The following is an 18,405-nucleotide window of genomic DNA, read 5'->3' as shown; positions in this document are numbered from 1 at the left end:
ATGAAGCTAGATGTGTTTTTATCTACTCGATTCCTAGATCGTTTGTACAGCACATAGTAATGCATGACGCCCAGATTAATATTTTGCCGATCAAATCAAAACCATTGAAACGATTTAAAAAAATGAAACTATTTTAAGTTCAGAAGAAATTGTTGCCTGAAAAATATGAATTTTGTACTGATGCATATAAAAAAATGGTATGACTCTTTGCGGACATTTGAAAGAATGAAAGTGGGAGGATTTACATACAATTTTATAATCCAATACCCCTAGAATCATTTTTCGAACATGTTTAAAGGAAGTGCCTTTAAATTTACAGAACAACAACAAAATCCGTTGAAGTGGAACAGACACTTGAACTGAACAAGAGCCTGTCCTTCAAAAAGGATTATATAGGATTGAAGTTTATTTTAAAGCCTAATGCAAAGAACTTTTTGAATTTTTGCAAGCATAAGTAGAGTTATCAGTAAAATAAGAAGAATTTTCAGTTAAAAGATACATTAGAGGCTTTAATTTAGAACAAGTGCAAACGTTCAACATTTACAAATAATGTATACATTAATTTTTCATCTTTAAATGGTTGAGCCCAAATAAAAAATCGGACTAAAAAAACTCAACTTTTTTGTCAAATCATTCACCGAAAAACTGTTTACAGGTTCACTGTTTGTTTACACAGAATTCAAGTACGTACTTAACATAAACGTGTGTTTTTGTTTAATATATTTTGGCTACAAAGAAGAGACTTTAGATCCGCTTTTTTGTTGAAAAGTTTTTTTGTGAATGATATTCTAGAAGCATATTTTTTTGATAGCAGTAGCAGAATTTTTTTGATAAGTTTTTATTATGACCTGAAAATGCATGAACATGAACTCATGTCATTTCACACGGTGAAACAAGTGGCAACGCGCCTGTTAGGCATTAAACATATACCTTTTAAGAATTTTTTTTTCTCCAAAATGGTCAGAAAGGGTATCCAGAGTGTTGAATCTGAAGCGGATATTCAAAATTTTTAAATGTTTTTGTAAATGAAGGTCTTATGGTAAAACAGTTATCAGTGAAATTGAAGTACCAAGCATTTTTTCATTCTGAAGAAAAACTGTAGATATATCAATGAAAGTTGATAAATAAGACAAACAGGAACAAGTATTGAATTCATTTTAAAGTATTTACACTGACGCATCTGAAAAAAAATAAAGTGTTTCCACTTGCATCAATAAATGGGACAAATGTATACTTAGTTATTTCTTTTTGAAAGAATATGAAAGTTGAACTGTGATGATAGCCGAAAGACACTTTAATGTTTTCAAAGATTTCGAGGTATATTTACATGAAAACTTCCAGAAAAAACGAATGAACTCATGAATCATCGTAGCCTTAACAGATTAGCTCATTTCGATCTATTTAATTTTTAAAAACCTGCATTTCAATCAAATGTTATTGAATCTTGAAAATATCACATAATCTATTATATAAAATTCTCTTGTAACGGTGTTTGTAGTACTACTCCTCCGAAAGGACCGAAACGATTCGAATGAAATTATTTTTAGAATATTCTGTAGCCATGCGAATCGGTTTATATCGAATAAAAACAACAAAAAGTCGCATCAATTGTCCGTAATCATTAAATTTGTAATAAAATGAATCAAATTAAAGTCATGGCCTTCAATTTTTTCGAGATTTTCTTTACTTTGGGCGCCGGGCGGGCGGTTTGTTTTTCGTCTCTATGGTCAAGGCGTCGCAAGCAAACGTCGTAGGAGGTTAGTAACTATGGCATAGCATACTGTTTAGTGAGAAATTTTGGGCGCGCATTTCTCAACCAAGCATAATTTCGATGCATGTGGTGACCACATGAAGCCTAGATGTGTTTTTTCTTCTTGATTCCTAGATCATTTGTACAGCACATATGTAGTAATGAATGACGCCCATATGTGACCCAGATTAATATTTTGCCGATCAAATCAAAACCATTCAAACTATTTGAAAAAATTAAAACTTCAATTCGTGTTATTTCAAGAAAGAATTGTTGTCTAAATAATATGAATTTAGTACTGATACGTATGAAATAATGGTATGACTCTTTGTGGACATTTGAAAAAAGAAAAGTGGAAAGACTTGGTTTATAATCCAAAACGCTAGAAATATTTTTCAAACATGTACAAATGTGCTTCACAGAAGTTGTATCATGCGCCATTAAATTTATAAAACAACCACAAAATCCGTTGCAAATGAACAGACACATGAATTGAACAAGAGCCTGTCCTTTAAAATGGATTATATAAGATTGATGTTCATTTGAAGGCCGAATGCAATGAAGTGAGAACGTTCAACATTTACAAAAAATGTATACATGATTTCTAAGTTTATAAATGGTTGGGCCCAAATAAACAATCTGACTAAATAAACTTAACTTTTTTTTTAAATCGTTTACCAAAAAACTGTTTACAGGTTCCCTATTTGTTTACACAGAATTCAAGTACGTACTTTACATAAATGTGTGTTTAACATATTTTGATTACGTAGGTGAGACTTTAGATCCGATTTTTTGTTGACATTTTTTTTGTGATTGATATTCCAGAAGCATAATTATTTTGATAGCAGAAGCTGAATTTGTTTTTTTATAAGTTTTTGTTATGATCTAAAAGTGTTGAAAATAAAATTAACTCCTGTCATTTCGCACGGTGAAACAAGTGGCAATGCGCCTTTAAGTCATGAAACATATTCCAATTTTTCTCTAAAATAGTCAGATAGGGTATCCCGAGTGTTAAATCTGAACGGATATTTAAAATTTTTAAATGTCGAGGTAAATTTACATGAAAATTTCCAGAAAAAAAGAATGAACTCATGAAATCATCGTGGCCTTGAAAGATTAGTTTTTTTTTATGTATTAAATTTTTTAAAACCTGCGTTCCAATTTAATCTTATTGAATCTTGAAAATATCACATAATCTTAAACAGAATAGCAAATCACCTTTAACACTGTTTAGGAAAATTTTAAATCAGACAACAATGGTTTATATTGGCAGGTATGTATTAAAGGATGAAAAAGAAGATAAAAATGCTTTAATTCGGTTGAATAACAAAAAATTTAATCATATCTTTTCTCCTTTCAAAACCAAATAAAATTTCTTTGAATATTAACCCAATAAATCAAGACTTCTTGATTTAATTAGCATTTTTTGCTAAAAAAAATGGGCGAACCTTTTTTTGGACATGATTTTGATGAAAATATGGGTATAAATTACCACTGCTTCCAAATGTGAAGAAAGTGAAGCTGCTTGAAAATGGTTTGAAAAAAATCATCTCTAATGTTTTTATTTCTTCAGTTCTAAAAAATATACCATCAAAAGCTACTCGGGAGCTAAAAGTGCTGCGCTAGGCAGAATATTGAGCAAACACTCCAAAAATTGTCCTGATATTCAAAATTCTTCTTCCATAAAGTTTCATATGCAATAAATTCCAATAAATGAGAAATTTTTGATTTCGATTTAAACCTTAAAGTGAACTCGAGCAAAGCGGAGTCAATCAACTAAATTGTATACAATAAATGAAACATAGATAATCAACATATGTTATTTATGGAACAAGTTATAAAGAGTGGATTTTTTTAGCATGAGATTTACCAAGTTTGATGGTAACGTTGAGTGCTGAAAAAATTGAATTTTCAACGGGAAGCTGATACCTGATATCATTCGGCAATATTCAAAGCATCCGAATCAAAGAAATGTAAATTAAAAGGATTCATGTAAGATGTATGTAAAATTGATTGGAGATATTTTTTGAATAATCAGTTAAAAGACCCGTAGAATTGAGTTAAAATTCCTAGATTTGATTCCGATATAATTGAGCAGGCCAATTCTAGCAAACGGAAAAGATTGATACGTTGAAAAACTAGGACATGTTCAAGAAAGCGAGACGATTAACAACTCAAGATTTGATGCTTTTTTTAAGTCAAACAGCGAAAAAAAAATGAAATAGACGCCAAGTTTAAAATGGTAAGACGAAGTTTACCGGGTCTGCTAGTCTATATATATAAAAATGAATGTTTGTCTGTCTGTCTGTTCCCTATAGACTCGGAAACTACTGAACCGATCATCGTCAAAACTGGCATCTGAGGGTTTTTGAGGCCGGGGATGGTTTCTGTAATAGTCAAAACTCCATCCGACTTAAGGAAGGAGAGGCTTCCATACAAAATTTGTAGTTTTTCGAGACAAATTAAAGTCATGACATCCATTTTCTTGAGTTTTTTTTTTCCTTTGGGCGGTTTGTTTTTCGTCTCTATGGTCGAGGCGTCGCGAGTAACCCAGGCATAGCATACTGATCAGTAGGAATATTTTGGCGCGTATTTCTCAACCAAGCATATTTTCTTTGAGGGGTTTGTTTTTTGTCTCCATGGGCGAGCAAACGTCGTCGCAAGAGGATAGTAACCAAAGCACACTGTTCTTTGATTGCTGGAAAATTTAACAATAAGGCGCCTGTTTCTCAAACACGTGGGGGCGATATGCAACCTAGATGTGTTTTTTTTCTTGCTTATTTGATTTGTACACAGCACGTGGTAATAAATGAGGCTTAGAAGACACGGATTTGTATTTTATCAATCGAATCAAAACCAATTTAAAGATTTGAAAAATACTTCCATATTTAGTTCATGTTAATGTAGTAGCATTCGAATTTTCATTCAAGGAACATTAGAACATGTTCAAACGTTCAACTTTTTGTGTTAAAAAAATAAAAAATTATGTTTTCTTCTAGAAATTGTTACTTCGGCCAAAATACACAACTGAAACGAATTTAGAAATGAAGATGGGAGCTTTTTATTTTAAACTAGCAGACCCGGTAAACTTCGTCTTACCATGTTAAACTTGGCGTCTATTTTTCATTTTTTTTTCCTCGCGGTTTGACTTTAAAAAGCATAAAATCTTGATTGTAATCGTCTCGCTTTCGTGATCATGTCCTAGTTTTTATTTTACATATCCTTCTTTTCCGTTTACTCGAATTTTCCCGCTTAATCCTATCGGAATCAAACCTAAGAATTTTAACTCAATTCTACGGGTCTTTACATAAATTATCAAAACATTACCTTCGGTCAATCTTACGTGCATCTTACATGAATACTTTTCATTTACTTTTCTTTGATTCGGATGCTTTGAATATTGCCGAATGGTATCAGGTGTCAGCTTCCCGATGCAAATTTGATTTTTTCAGCACTCAACGTAACCATCAAACTTGGCAAGCCGCATGCAGCGGGACAATTTTTTGGAGTATTTGCCCAATATTGTACCTATCGCAGCACTTTCAGCTCCCGAGTAACTTTGGATGGTATATTTTTTAAAACTGCAGAAATAAAAAAACATTGAAAAGATTCTTTACTGACCATTTTCAAGCTGCAGTGAAAATTATTATCCATATGTTCTTAAAAATCATGTCCAAAAAAAGTCGCCGTTTTATTATTTGTTTAAACAAAAATTTTCTTTGAACATTTACCCAGATAATCAAGAAAAAGGTCGGTTTTGAAAGGGGGAAAATGTGTTTAGATTTTTTTGCTTCAACCGAATTACAGCATTTTTATTTGCATTTTTATCCCAATGGACATATCGGCCAATTTAAACCAATGTTTTTAAAGATTCTTACTGAAGCATTGGGATGTTCTGATTTAAAAATTTCCTGAACAGTGTTGGAGGTGATCTGCTATTTCATTTAAGACTAGCTGACCCGTTGTGCTTTGCTACACCTTCCGGAAATAAATGTAATTTGTAAAAATTTATTAAAATTAGATTTTAGAGAGCATTGTTTGAAATCAAACCTCATCATACTTCAGAACCAACAACTTTGAAATGAGAGCTGCAGCTGCAGTTCTGAATAGCAATTCAAAGATGGTATATATTATTTACTGATCTCTAAACTCGTTTTTCAAGATCTGAAATTTGTACGCTGTACCCAAAAAAAACCTTTTTAAATATAGTCCCTTCTTTGAAAAGCTCTTTATCTTAAATTTAAATGGGAGCTCTCCCATCTTTTTCTATTTTGTCCCCCACTGCTTGAAGAAGGTAGGCAAACCGGCTCGATACCCAAACAGCACTTATCATGGTAATGAAAAATATATTAAATTAGTTTTGTATTAAATACAGTGCAAATTTCTTTTTTTAAAAAAATTTACTACGGTAAACATATAAATATTTAAAAAAATATCATTTGCATCACTAAATAAGTTCTCAGCGTTTTTTTTAATTTTCTCTTTGAAAGTCAAATACTCAAAAATGTAGGCAAAAACAAATTTCTAAGTTTACATTTGTCCCGTATATTGGGGCAAGTGTCAATGCAAACCTTATTTACAGATGCGTCAGAGTAATGGCTTTAAAATGGATTTAATACGAATTCCTGTGTTTTGTTCTATCAAGTTTCACTGATATATCTGCAGTACTCCTGCAATATAAATTTATGTTTGTTACTCCACTTTTAACGAATTCTGTTCAAAGGGAATGACCTTCATTTACAAAGACATTTAAGAATTTTAAATATCCGCTGCAGTTTCAACATTCGGAATACCCCTTCTGGTCTTTCCAACATATTGAATCATTTTGAAGATGAATTTCTTAAAAGTTCGACGTTTGCCCTTGCTCCACCGTGTAAGTTGACAGAAGGGAATATTGTTTTTAACACTTTAAGGGTAAACTAAAAATTTCTCTTAAAAATTTTGCGTCCAGTTGAATATCAGTTCTAAAGTCTCGCTTTTAAAAAACGAAGCGGATCAAAAGTCTCTTTTATGCAGCCATGTAACACAAAAACACTTTTCATGTTAAGTACGTACTTGAATTGGTATGTAAGTAAAAAGTGCGATGGTTTTTTCAGAATTATTTAAAATAAAAAGCACCCATTTTCATTTCTAAATTCGTTTCAGTTGTGTATTTGGACCGAAGTAACAATTTCTAGAAGAAAACATAATTTTTAATTTTTTTTAACAGAAAAAGTTGAACGTTTGAACATGTTCTAATGTTCCTTGAATGAAAAGTCGAATGCTACCTACATTAACATCTTTCAATTGGTTTTGATTCGATTGATAAAATATCAATCCGTGTCACATCTAGGCGTCATTTATTACCACGTGCTGTGTACAAATCAAATAAGCAAGAAAAAAACACATCTAGATTGCATATCGCCCCACGTGTTTGAGAAACAGGCGTCTTATTGTTAAATTTTCCAGCAATCAATGAACAGTGTGCTTTGGTTACTATCCTCATGCGTCGACGTTTGCTCGCCCATGGAGACGAAAAACAAACCCCAGGTTGAGAAATACGCGCCAAAATATTCCTACTGTTCAGTATGCTATGCCTGGGTTACTTTCCTTTTGCGACGCCTCGACCATAGAGACGAAAAACAAACCGCCCAAAGGAAAAAAAAATCTCAAGAAAATGGATGTCATGACTTTAATTTGTTTCGAAAAACTACAAATTTTGTATGGAAGCCTCTCCTTCCATAAGTCGGATGGAGTTTTGACTATTACAGAAACCATCCCCGGTCTCAAAAACTCTCAGATGCCAGTTTTGACGATGATCGGTTCAGTAGTTTCCGAGTCTATAGGGAACAGACAGACAGACAAACATTCATTTTTATATATATAGACTAGCTGACCCGTTGTGCTTTGCTACACCTTCCGGAAATAAATGTAATTTGTAAAAATTTATTCAATTTAGATTTTCGAGAGTATTTTTTTAAATCAAACCTCATAATACTTCAGAACCAACAACTTTGAAATGAGAGCTGCAGCTGCAGTTCTGAATTGCAATTCAAAGATGGTATATATTATTTACTGAAACTTGAACTCTAAACTCGTTTTTCAAGATCTGAAATGTGTATTCTCTACCCAAAAAAAACCTTTTTAAATATGGTCCCTTCTTTGAAAAGCTCTTTATCTTAAATTTACATGGGAGCTCTCCCATCTTTTTCAATTTTGTGCCCCACTGCTTGAAGAAGGTAGGCAAATTAAACCGGCTCGATACCCAAACAGCACTTATCATGGTAATGAAAAATATATTAAATTAGTTAAGTATTAAATACAGTGCAAATTTCTTTTTTTTTAATAAATTTACTACGGTAAAAATATATATATATATATTTAAAAAAATATCAGTTGCATCACTAAATAAGTTCTCAGCGTTTTTTTTTTATTTTCTCTTTGAAAGTCAAATATTCAAAAATGTTGGCAAAACAAATTTCTAAGTTTACATTCGTCCCGTATATTGAGGCAAGTGTCAATGCAAAGCTTATTTAGAGATGCGTCAGAGTAATGGCTTTAAAAAAGATTTAATACGAATTCCTGCTTTTTGTTCTATCAAGTTTCACTGATATATCTGCAGTATTCCTGCAATATAAATTTATGTTTGTTACTCCACTTTTAACGGATGCTGACCTTCATTTGACCTTCATTTACAAAGACATTTAATAATTTTCAATATCCGCTTCAGTTTCAACATTCGGAATACCCATTCTGGTCTTTCCAACATATTGAATCATTTTGAAGATGAATTTCTTAAAAGTTCGACGTTTGCCCTTGCCCCACCGTCTAAGTTGACAGAAGGGAATATTGTGTTTAACACTTTAAGGGTAAACTAAAAATATCTCTTAAAAATTTTGCTTCCAGTTGAATATCAGTTCTAATGTCTCGCTTTTCAAAAACGAAGCGGATCAAAAGTCTTTTTTATGCAGCCATGTAACACAAAAACACTTTTCATGTTAAGTACGTACTTGAATTAGTATGTAAGCAAAAATTACGATGGTTACTTCAGAATTATCTATATATATAAAAATGAATGTTTGTCTGTAACCATCGTAATTTTTGCTTACATACTAATTCAAGTACGTACTTAACATGAAAAGTGTTTTTGTGTTACATGGCTGCATAAAAAAGACTTTTGATCCGCTTCGTTTTTGAAAAGCGAGACATTAGAACTGATATTCAACTGGAAGCAAAATTTTTAAGAGATATTTTTAGTTTACCCTTAAAGTGTTAAACACAATATTCCCTTCTGTCAACTTAGACGGTGGGGCAAGGGCAAACGTCGAACTTTTAAGAAATTCATCTTCAAAATGATTCAATATGTTGGAAAGACCAGAATGGGTATTCCGAATGTTGAAACTGAAGCGGATATTGAAAATTATTAAATGTCTTTGTAAATGAAGGTCAAATGAAGGTCAGCATCCGTTAAAAGTGGAGTAACAAACATAAATTTATATTGCAGGAATACTGCAGATATATCAGTGAAACTTGATAGAACAAAAAGCAGGAATTCGTATTAAATCTTTTTTAAAGCCATTACTCTGACGCATCTCTAAATAAGCTTTGCATTGACACTTGCCTCAATATACGGGACGAATGTAAACTTAGAAATTTGTTTTGCCAACATTTTTGAATATTTGACTTTCAAAGAGAAAATAAAAAAAAAACGCTGAGAACTTATTTAGTGATGCAACTGATATTTTTTTAAATATATATATATATATATTTTTACCGTAGTAAATTTATTAAAAAAAAAGAAATTTGCACTGTATTTAATACTTAACTAATTTAATATATTTTTCATTACCATGATAAGTGCTGTTTGGGTATCGAGCCGGTTTAATTTGCCTACCTTCTTCAAGCAGTGGGGCACAAAATTGAAAAAGATGGGAGAGCTCCCATGTAAATTTAAGATAAAGAGCTTTTCAAAGAAGGGACCATATTTAAAAAGGTTTTTTTTGGGTAGAGAATACACATTTCAGATCTTGAAAAACGAGTTTAGAGTTCAAGTTTCAGTAAATAATATATACCATCTTTGAATTGCAATTCAGAACTGCAGCTGCAGCTCTCATTTCAAAGTTGTTGGTTCTGAAGTATTATGAGGTTTGATTTAAAAAAATACTCTCGAAAATCTAAATTGAATAAATTTTTACAAATTACATTTATTTCCGGAAGGTGTAGCAAAGCACAACGGGTCAGCTAGTCTATATATATAAAAATGAATGTTTGTCTGTCTGTCTGTTCCCTATAGACTCGGAAACTACTGAACCGATCATCGTCAAAACTGGCATCTGAGAGTTTTTGAGACCGGGGATGGTTTCTGTAATAGTCAAAACTCCATCCGACTTATGGAAGGAGAGGCTTCCATACAAAATTTGTAGTTTTTCGAAACAAATTAAAGTCATGACATCCATTTTCTTGAGATTTTTTTTTCCTTTGGGCGGTTTGTTTTTCGTCTCTATGGTCGAGGCGTCGCAAAAGGAAAGTAACCCAGGCATAGCATACTGAACAGTAGGAATATTTTGGCGCGTATTTCTCAACCTGGGGTTTGTTTTTCGTCTCCATGGGCGAGCAAACGTCGACGCATGAGGATAGTAACCAAAGCACACTGTTCATTGATTGCTGGAAAATTTAACAATAAGACGCCTGTTTCTCAAACACGTGGGGCGATATGCAATCTAGATGTGTTTTTTTCTTGCTTATTTGATTTGTACACAGCACGTGGTAATAAATGACGCCTAGATGTGACACGGATTGATATTTTATCAATCGAATCAAAACCAATTGAAAGATGTTAATGTAGGTAGCATTCGACTTTTCATTCAAGGAACATTAGAACATGTTCAAACGTTCAACTTTTTCTGTTAAAAAAAATTAAAAATTATGTTTTCTTCTAGAAATTGTTACTTCGGTCCAAATACACAACTGAAACGAATTTAGAAATGAAAATGGGTGCTTTTTATTTTAAATAATTCTGAAAAAACCATCGCACTTTTTACTTACATACCAATTCAAGTACGTACTTAACATGAAAAGTGTTTTTGTGTTACATGGCTGCATAAAAGAGACTTTTGATCCGCTTCGTTTTTTAAAAGCGAGACTTTAGAACTGATATTCAACTGGACGCAAAATTTTTAAGAGAAATTTTTAGTTTACCCTTAAAGTGTTAAAAACAATATTCCCTTCTGTCAACTTACACGGTGGAGCAAGGGCAAACGTCGAACTTTTAAGAAATTCATCTTCAAAATGATTCAATATGTTGGAAAGACCAGAAGGGGTATTCCGAATGTTGAAACTGCAGCGGATATTTAAAATTCTTAAATGTCTTTGTAAATGAAGGTCATTCCCTTTGAACAGAATTCGTTAAAAGTGGAGTAACAAACATAAATTTATATTGCAGGAGTACTGCAGATATATCAGTGAAACTTGATAGAACAAAACACAGGAATTCGTATTAAATCCATTTTAAAGCCATTACTCTGACGCATCTGTAAATAAGGTTTGCATTGACACTTGCCCCAATATACGGGACAAATGTAAACTTAGAAATTTGTTTTTGCCTACATTTTTGAGTATTTGACTTTCAAAGAGAAAATTAAAAAAAACGCTGAGAACTTATTTAGTGATGCAAATGATATTTTTTTAAATATTTATATGTTTACCGTAGTAAATTTTTTTAAAAAAAGAAATTTGCACTGTATTTAATACAAAACTAATTTAATATATTTTTCATTACCATGATAAGTGCTGTTTGGGTATCGAGCCGGTTTGCCTACCTTCTTCAAGCAGTGGGGGACAAAATAGAAAAAGATGGGAGAGCTCCCATTTAAATTTAAGATAAAGAGCTTTTCAAAGAAGGGACTATATTTAAAAAGGTTTTTTTTGGGTACAGCGTACAAATTTCAGATCTTGAAAAACGAGTTTAGAGATCAGTAAATAATATATACCATCTTTGAATTGCTATTCAGAACTGCAGCTGCAGCTCTCATTTCAAAGTTGTTGGTTCTGAAGTATGATGAGGTTTGATTTCAAACAATGCTCTCTAAAATCTAATTTTAATAAATTTTTACAAATTACATTTATTTCCGGAAGGTGTAGCAAAGCACAACGGGTCAGCTAGTCTTAAATGAAATAGCAGATCACCTCCAACACTGTTCAGGAAATTTTTAAATCAGAACATCCCAATGCTTCAGTAAGAATCTTTAAAAACATTGGTTTAAATTGGCCGATATGTCCATTGGGATAAAAATGCAAATAAAAATGCTGTAATTCGGTTGAAGCAAAAAAATCTAAACACATTTTCCCCCTTTCAAAACCGACCTTTTTCTTGATTATCTGGGTAAATGTTCAAAGAAAATTTTTGTTTAAACAAATAATAAAACGGCGACTTTTTTTGGACATGATTTTTAAGAACATATGGATAATAATTTTCACTGCAGCTTGAAAATGGTCAGTAAAGAATCTTTTCAATGTTTTTTTATTTCTGCAGTTTTAAAAAATATACCATCCAAAGTTACTCGGGAGCTGAAAGTGCTGCGATAGGTACAATATTGGGCAAATACTCCAAAAAATTGTCCCGCTGCATGCGGCTTGCCAAGTTTGATGGTTACGTTGAGTGCTGAAAAAATCAAATTTGCATCGGGAAGCTGACACCTGATACCATTCGGCAATATTCAAAGCATCCGAATCAAAGAAAAGTAAATGAAAAGTATTCATGTAAGATGCACGTAAGATTGACCGAAGGTAATGTTTTGATAATTTATGTAAAGACCCGTAGAATTGAGTTAAAATTCTTAGGTTTGATTCCGATAGGATTAAGCGGGAAAATTCGAGTAAACGGAAAAGAAGGATATGTAAAATAAAAACTAGGACATGATCACGAAAGCGAGACGATTACAATCAAGATTTTATGCTTTTTAAAGTCAAACCGCGAGGAAAAAAAAATGAAAAATAGACGCCAAGTTTAACATGGTAAGACGAAGTTTACCGGGTCTGCTAGTATTTAGATATATTTTTGGAATATTTTGATGATTTTTGAAGAAATTTCAGTTATTTTCACAAGCATAGCTTATATCTTCAAAAAAGTTGTTCAGTAATGTCAGAATTAGTTAAAACTTTTCTTTTCAATTTTTCTGTACTATCTAATTTTTGATTTTCTTCAAATCTTGAAAATCTAAAACCTTTATTTATTTCCTCTAAAAACAGTTTTTAAAATAGAGGACTAGAATTGCCGTTTCTTTGTTTGATCAATAACTTTTTACCAAGGAACAACTTGATTTTTTTCTTATACGTATGTATGAAAAGTGAGCTGTAAATTAAATTTCATATCCTTAACCAGCAGCAGCAACTGAATGCCAGGCATGTCATCACATTTAATTTCCTTCCAAACACAGTCACACATTCTCAACATCCTTCTGACATTTCTGACCACCATCGTTCATCGACAGCTTTCATATAGGAAATTGCCCCAGCCAGCCAGTCCGTCATCAGCGAGAAGAGCGGTCGAATTCCGAGAGGAAGCATGCTTATTTCTAATTTGTCCCCATATCGAAGGGAAGAAGCTGTCGCCGGACGAAGCTGCAGTCATCTAAAACGAAAGCAAGAAGCAAACGTCCGAAAAAGTGCCAATTCCCGGTGCAGTCCGGTTTTCATTTCCGGCAAATAAATTTTTAATTAAATGGCAGATGTCGACTTGGTAGTCGGCCCCCGGGGGCTTGCGATAAAGGAAACGGAGAAACTTCGACATGTGTGATGATGATATGGATGCATTCTCGAGCTACGAATGAAGGAGGTGTATTATTTTCGATTTTAGAGGTGTGGAATTTTATCGGTTGTTTTGAGTTTTCACTTGCTCGTCATGTGGAATTTCCGGTTACAGAATAAAACCAAAAACACCAACGGGAAGCTCAAAACTGTCTTTGGAAATTTCAGAAATTGACAGCGAGATTAGAGTAAATGAGAATTAGTAAGTAAGGATTATCGGATGATCAAGTTTTGCGAGTTTTGAATTACATTGAATTCCAATTTTTTTTAAATTCTGTATCCAGATTTTGGAAATTGAAATTGTACAATAAGTTAACGAAGCACGTCATTCTGTTGCAATCATAAAATCAATTCATTATCTAAACTCAAAATCCAACTTACGTGAAATTCTTGTGTTCCGCCAAGCATAGACGTTTGTTGACATCATCGAGAGGGAAAGCATTCGATTCGTGATTGGCCCTATTGTGGGAGAACATCCCTAGAATGAATATTTAGTATTTTGAAATGATGAAAGCTTGTCGATATTTTCGATGTTATGTCTAAAAGATTTCAATCCAATTTCTAAACAAGTTTGAATCTTATGATTACAATCTCTAAACACAATATTTAAAATTGAGGAACATACATATCACACCATCATTCAAATTACACGAAAGTAAGGCCTTCTAGAAAAGCCAATGTTTGACGTTGCATCAATGGCAAATGGTAGGTAGGTAATATGGTTATTCGATTTAAATTGAATCACTCTGTTTGGGCTTCCGACCATGTATTTATGCAGAACAACAAATATGAATTACGGTTTGATGGATTCGACTGGAAGAACGCACCCACAGATCCAATGACAGTGTGGATCGGAATACTGGACAGTATTCAATGTATTAAATATATTTATGAAAACCAAATGCCATCAAAAGATTGCATGACTATTTAATACATAAAATAACAAACGGCATTCGACTTTAAGAATGAAAAGTGGTCGAGTTTGATTCAGTACGGTAAATGGTCTCATTGCACTTCAGACCAGCTAGACTTGGTAGGGTCAAGTGGGGTAATTATGAACACGGGGTAATTCCGAACAAGTGCCATACGCGCTGGTGTGGGGGATGAATGAACATAAAAAGTTCCAAAAGTGGTAGTTTAACATCCGATTGATAGCTTTAAGCTGTTTCCGATCTGTTTTGAAATCCTAATGATATCATTTCAGATGTTTTAAAAAACTATTACCTCGTGAAACGGAAATCGTTTCGGACAATGTTTATTGTTTTGAATATCTGATCATAGGAAATCCAGCTGGAATGTTGTTATCACATGTTTTACATCCAGTTTATGATGCTCTGTCTAGATTTTGAAGAAATTTTGAAAAAATTTCTTCGCACTGATTTACAGATGAGTGTTCATATTTACCCCATAGTTTTCGTCCTATGGGGTAATTATGAACACACATTTCCTGACATTTCTTTGGCTTTTTGATGGTCAAATGTTTTATTCATCTACTTAGGGGGCCATCAAATTATTACCCAAGCATTTCCAGACCCCCTTCCCCCTCCTCCCCTTGTAAGAAATTTCTCACAAAACTAGCCCCCCCCCACCCCCTTCTGTATGATCTTAACACAGGACCGTGAAGAAATCTTAGCCAGGAAACATCAACACTCGGCATTCTATATTCAAGGAACTTACTGGACCAATTTTTATAAATTTCATAACTAAATTAAGTCCGCAATGTGTTAAGTTTTGAATTTTTGAGAAATTGATTGTTTTTCTTTCAAAAATAAGATTCGGATTTGGAAAAAAAGCTATGCCAGTTCTTTTCAGTCTTTGAAAAAAAGTTTTGAACACAATTTTATCTAAACTTAATAAAACTTCAAGAGTGAAAAAAGTTTATAAAACAGAAATTTTGAAAAAAGCTAAATCAACATTCAAACGAGTCTTAATTTTGTATAAATAAATTGTGATAAGAACTTGCTTTTTGTTGATAGAAAAAATGCAGTCTAATGTTTTCTCAGGTTTGGTGGGTGTTGCGTACGGATAGTTTTACCGGTAATACCGAAACCAAAAACCTGTATCCCAGGAATAGTTTTCTAACACCGAATAAAGATTTTACGTCCTTCCAAAACCAGTTTTTTTGTATTGATAAATAACAAGGTTATAAACAAGACTTGAAGAATTTTTTTTATTTTACTAATAATACTAGCTGACCCGTTGTGCTTTGCTACACCTTCCAGAAATAAATGTAATTTGTAAAAATTTATTCAAATTTAGATTTTAGAGAGCATTTTTTTAAATCAAACCTCATCATACTTCAGAACCAACAACTTTGAAATGAGAGCTGCAGCTGCGGTTCTGAATTGCAATTCAAAGATGGGATATATTATTTACTGAAACTTGATCTCTGAACTCGTTTTTCAAGATCTGAAATTTGTACTCTGTACACAAATAAACCTTTTTAAATATGGTCCCTTCTTTGAAAAGCTCTTTATCTTAAATTTACATGGGAGCTCTCCCATCTTTTTCAATATTGTCCCTCGCTGCTTGAAGAAGGTAGGCAAATTCAACCGGCTCGATACCCAAACAGTACTTGTCATGGTAATGAAAAATATATTAAATTCGTTATGTATTAAATACAGTGCAAATTTCTTTTTTTTTCTAAATAAATTTACTACGGTAAACATATAAATATTTAAAAAAATATCAGTTGCATCTCTAAATAAGTTCTCAGCGTTTTTTTATTTTCTCTTTGAAAGTCAAATATTCAAAAATGTTGGCAAAAACAAATTTCTAAGTTTACATTTGTTCCGTTTATTGGGGAAGTGTCAATGCATAGCTTATTTACAGATGCGTCAGAGTAATGGCTTTAAAATGGATTTAATACGAATTCCTGTTTTTTGTTCTATCAAGTTTCACTGATATATCTGCAGTATTCCTGCAATATAAATTTATGTTTGTTACTCGACTTTTAACGAATGCTGTTCAATGGGAATGACCTTCACTTACAAAGACATTTAAGAATTTTCAATATCCGCTGCAGTTTCGAAATTCGGAATACCCCTTCTGTTCTTTCCAACATATTGAATCATTTTGAAGATTAATTTCTTAAAAGTTCGACGTTTGCCCTTTCCCCACCGTGTAAGTTGACAGGAGGGAATATTGATTTTAACACCTTAAGGGTAAACTAAAAATTTCTCTTAATAATGTTGCGTCCAGTTGAATATCAGTTCTAAAATCTCGCTTTCCAAAACGAAGCGGATCAAAAGTCTCTTTTATGCAGCCATGTAACACAAAAACATTTTTCATGTTAAGTACGTACTTGAATTGGTATGTAAGCAAAAAGTACGATGGTTTTTTCAGAATTATTTAAAACAAAAAGTTTTCATTTATAAATTCGTTTCAGCTGTGTATTTGGGCCGAAGTAACAATTTCTAGAAGAAAACATTATTTTTATTTTTTTTTAACAGAAAAAGTTGAACGTTTGAACATGTTCTAATGTTCCTTGAATGAAAAGTCGAATGCTACTTACATTAACACGAACTAAATATGGAAGTATTTTGGCAAATCTTTCAATTGGTTTTGATTCGATTGATAAAATACCAATCCGTGTCACATCTAGGCGTCATTTATTACCACGTGCTGTGTACAAATCAAATAAGCAAGAAAAAACACATCTAGGTTGCATATCGCCCCACGTGTTTGAGAAACAGGCGCCTTATTGTTAAATTTTCCAGCAATCAATGAACAGTATGCTTTGGTTACTATCCTCTTGCGACGACGTTTGCTCGCCCATGGAGACGAAAAACAAACCCCTCAAAGAAAATATGCTTGGTTGAGAAATACGCGCCAAAATATTCCTACTGATCAGTATGCTATGCCTGGGTTACTTTCCTTTTGCGACGTTGGCTGGCGACGCTTCGACCATAGAGACGAAAAACAAACCGCCCAAAGGAAAAAAAAAATCTCAAGAAAATGGATGTCATGACTTTAATTTGTTTCGAAAAACTACAAATTTTGTATGGAAGCCTCTCCTTCCTTAAGTCGGATGGAGTTTTGACTATTACAGAAACCATCCCCGGCCTCAAAAACCCTCAGATGCCAGTTTTGACGATGATCGGTTCAGTAGTTTCCGAGTCTATAGGGAACAGACAGACAGACAAACATTCATTTTTATATATATAGATAATTCGCCATTTTTTAACAAAAGGTTTACTGCTCGAGTTTTTATTCATTACCGCGTGAAATTTAACATTATTATAAACCCTCAATTCCTATGGTCAACAGTAAAATATATGAAAAACAATGATAAATTTAATAGATGAGTAAGTCCACAAAACAAAGATCAAAAAGATAAATTTTCTTGTATGTCTGGACAACGGTCTGCTATTGAGAGCATTAGAATTACAGCAAAGAATAATTGTTTATGAGTTACATTCGGATAACAAAGATCCAAAATCTATTTTCTTGCAGTATTATTTTTATACTTAGTTACTTTTTTCAATCTTTATTCGTTCAAATACATTTTTTAAACTTTAGTATAAAAGGAAAACCATTTGATTGAAGATTTTCTCTTTCAGTTTAGTGATGAAAACTTCTGCAGTAATAATTTTTTTTGAGAAAATAGAGCTACTAATGTGAAATTTCGTACAGGATATAAAAAAATTAATTAGTGTAAATATTTTTCAAAACAGTCGATCATACAGAATTGACATGCTTTGCAAAATATGGCTGTTCACTGATCCAAGGAGATTTTAATGGGTGTTTTTGTGAAACAACCATCTTTAAAAAAAAAAAATTAAGAATTTTATGTATACGTATAGGCTTCAATTTCATGATATCTCGCACGTACGTGAAAAGCCTAACCTACGACATTTAGGTGAAAGCTT

Source organism: Uranotaenia lowii, chromosome 3 (genome assembly GCF_029784155.1).
Source record: "Uranotaenia lowii strain MFRU-FL chromosome 3, ASM2978415v1, whole genome shotgun sequence".
Lineage (NCBI taxonomy): Eukaryota > Metazoa > Arthropoda > Insecta > Diptera > Culicidae > Uranotaenia > Uranotaenia lowii.
The sequence above is the reverse complement of the archived record's forward strand: the minus strand, read 5'-3'. Positions refer to the sequence as shown.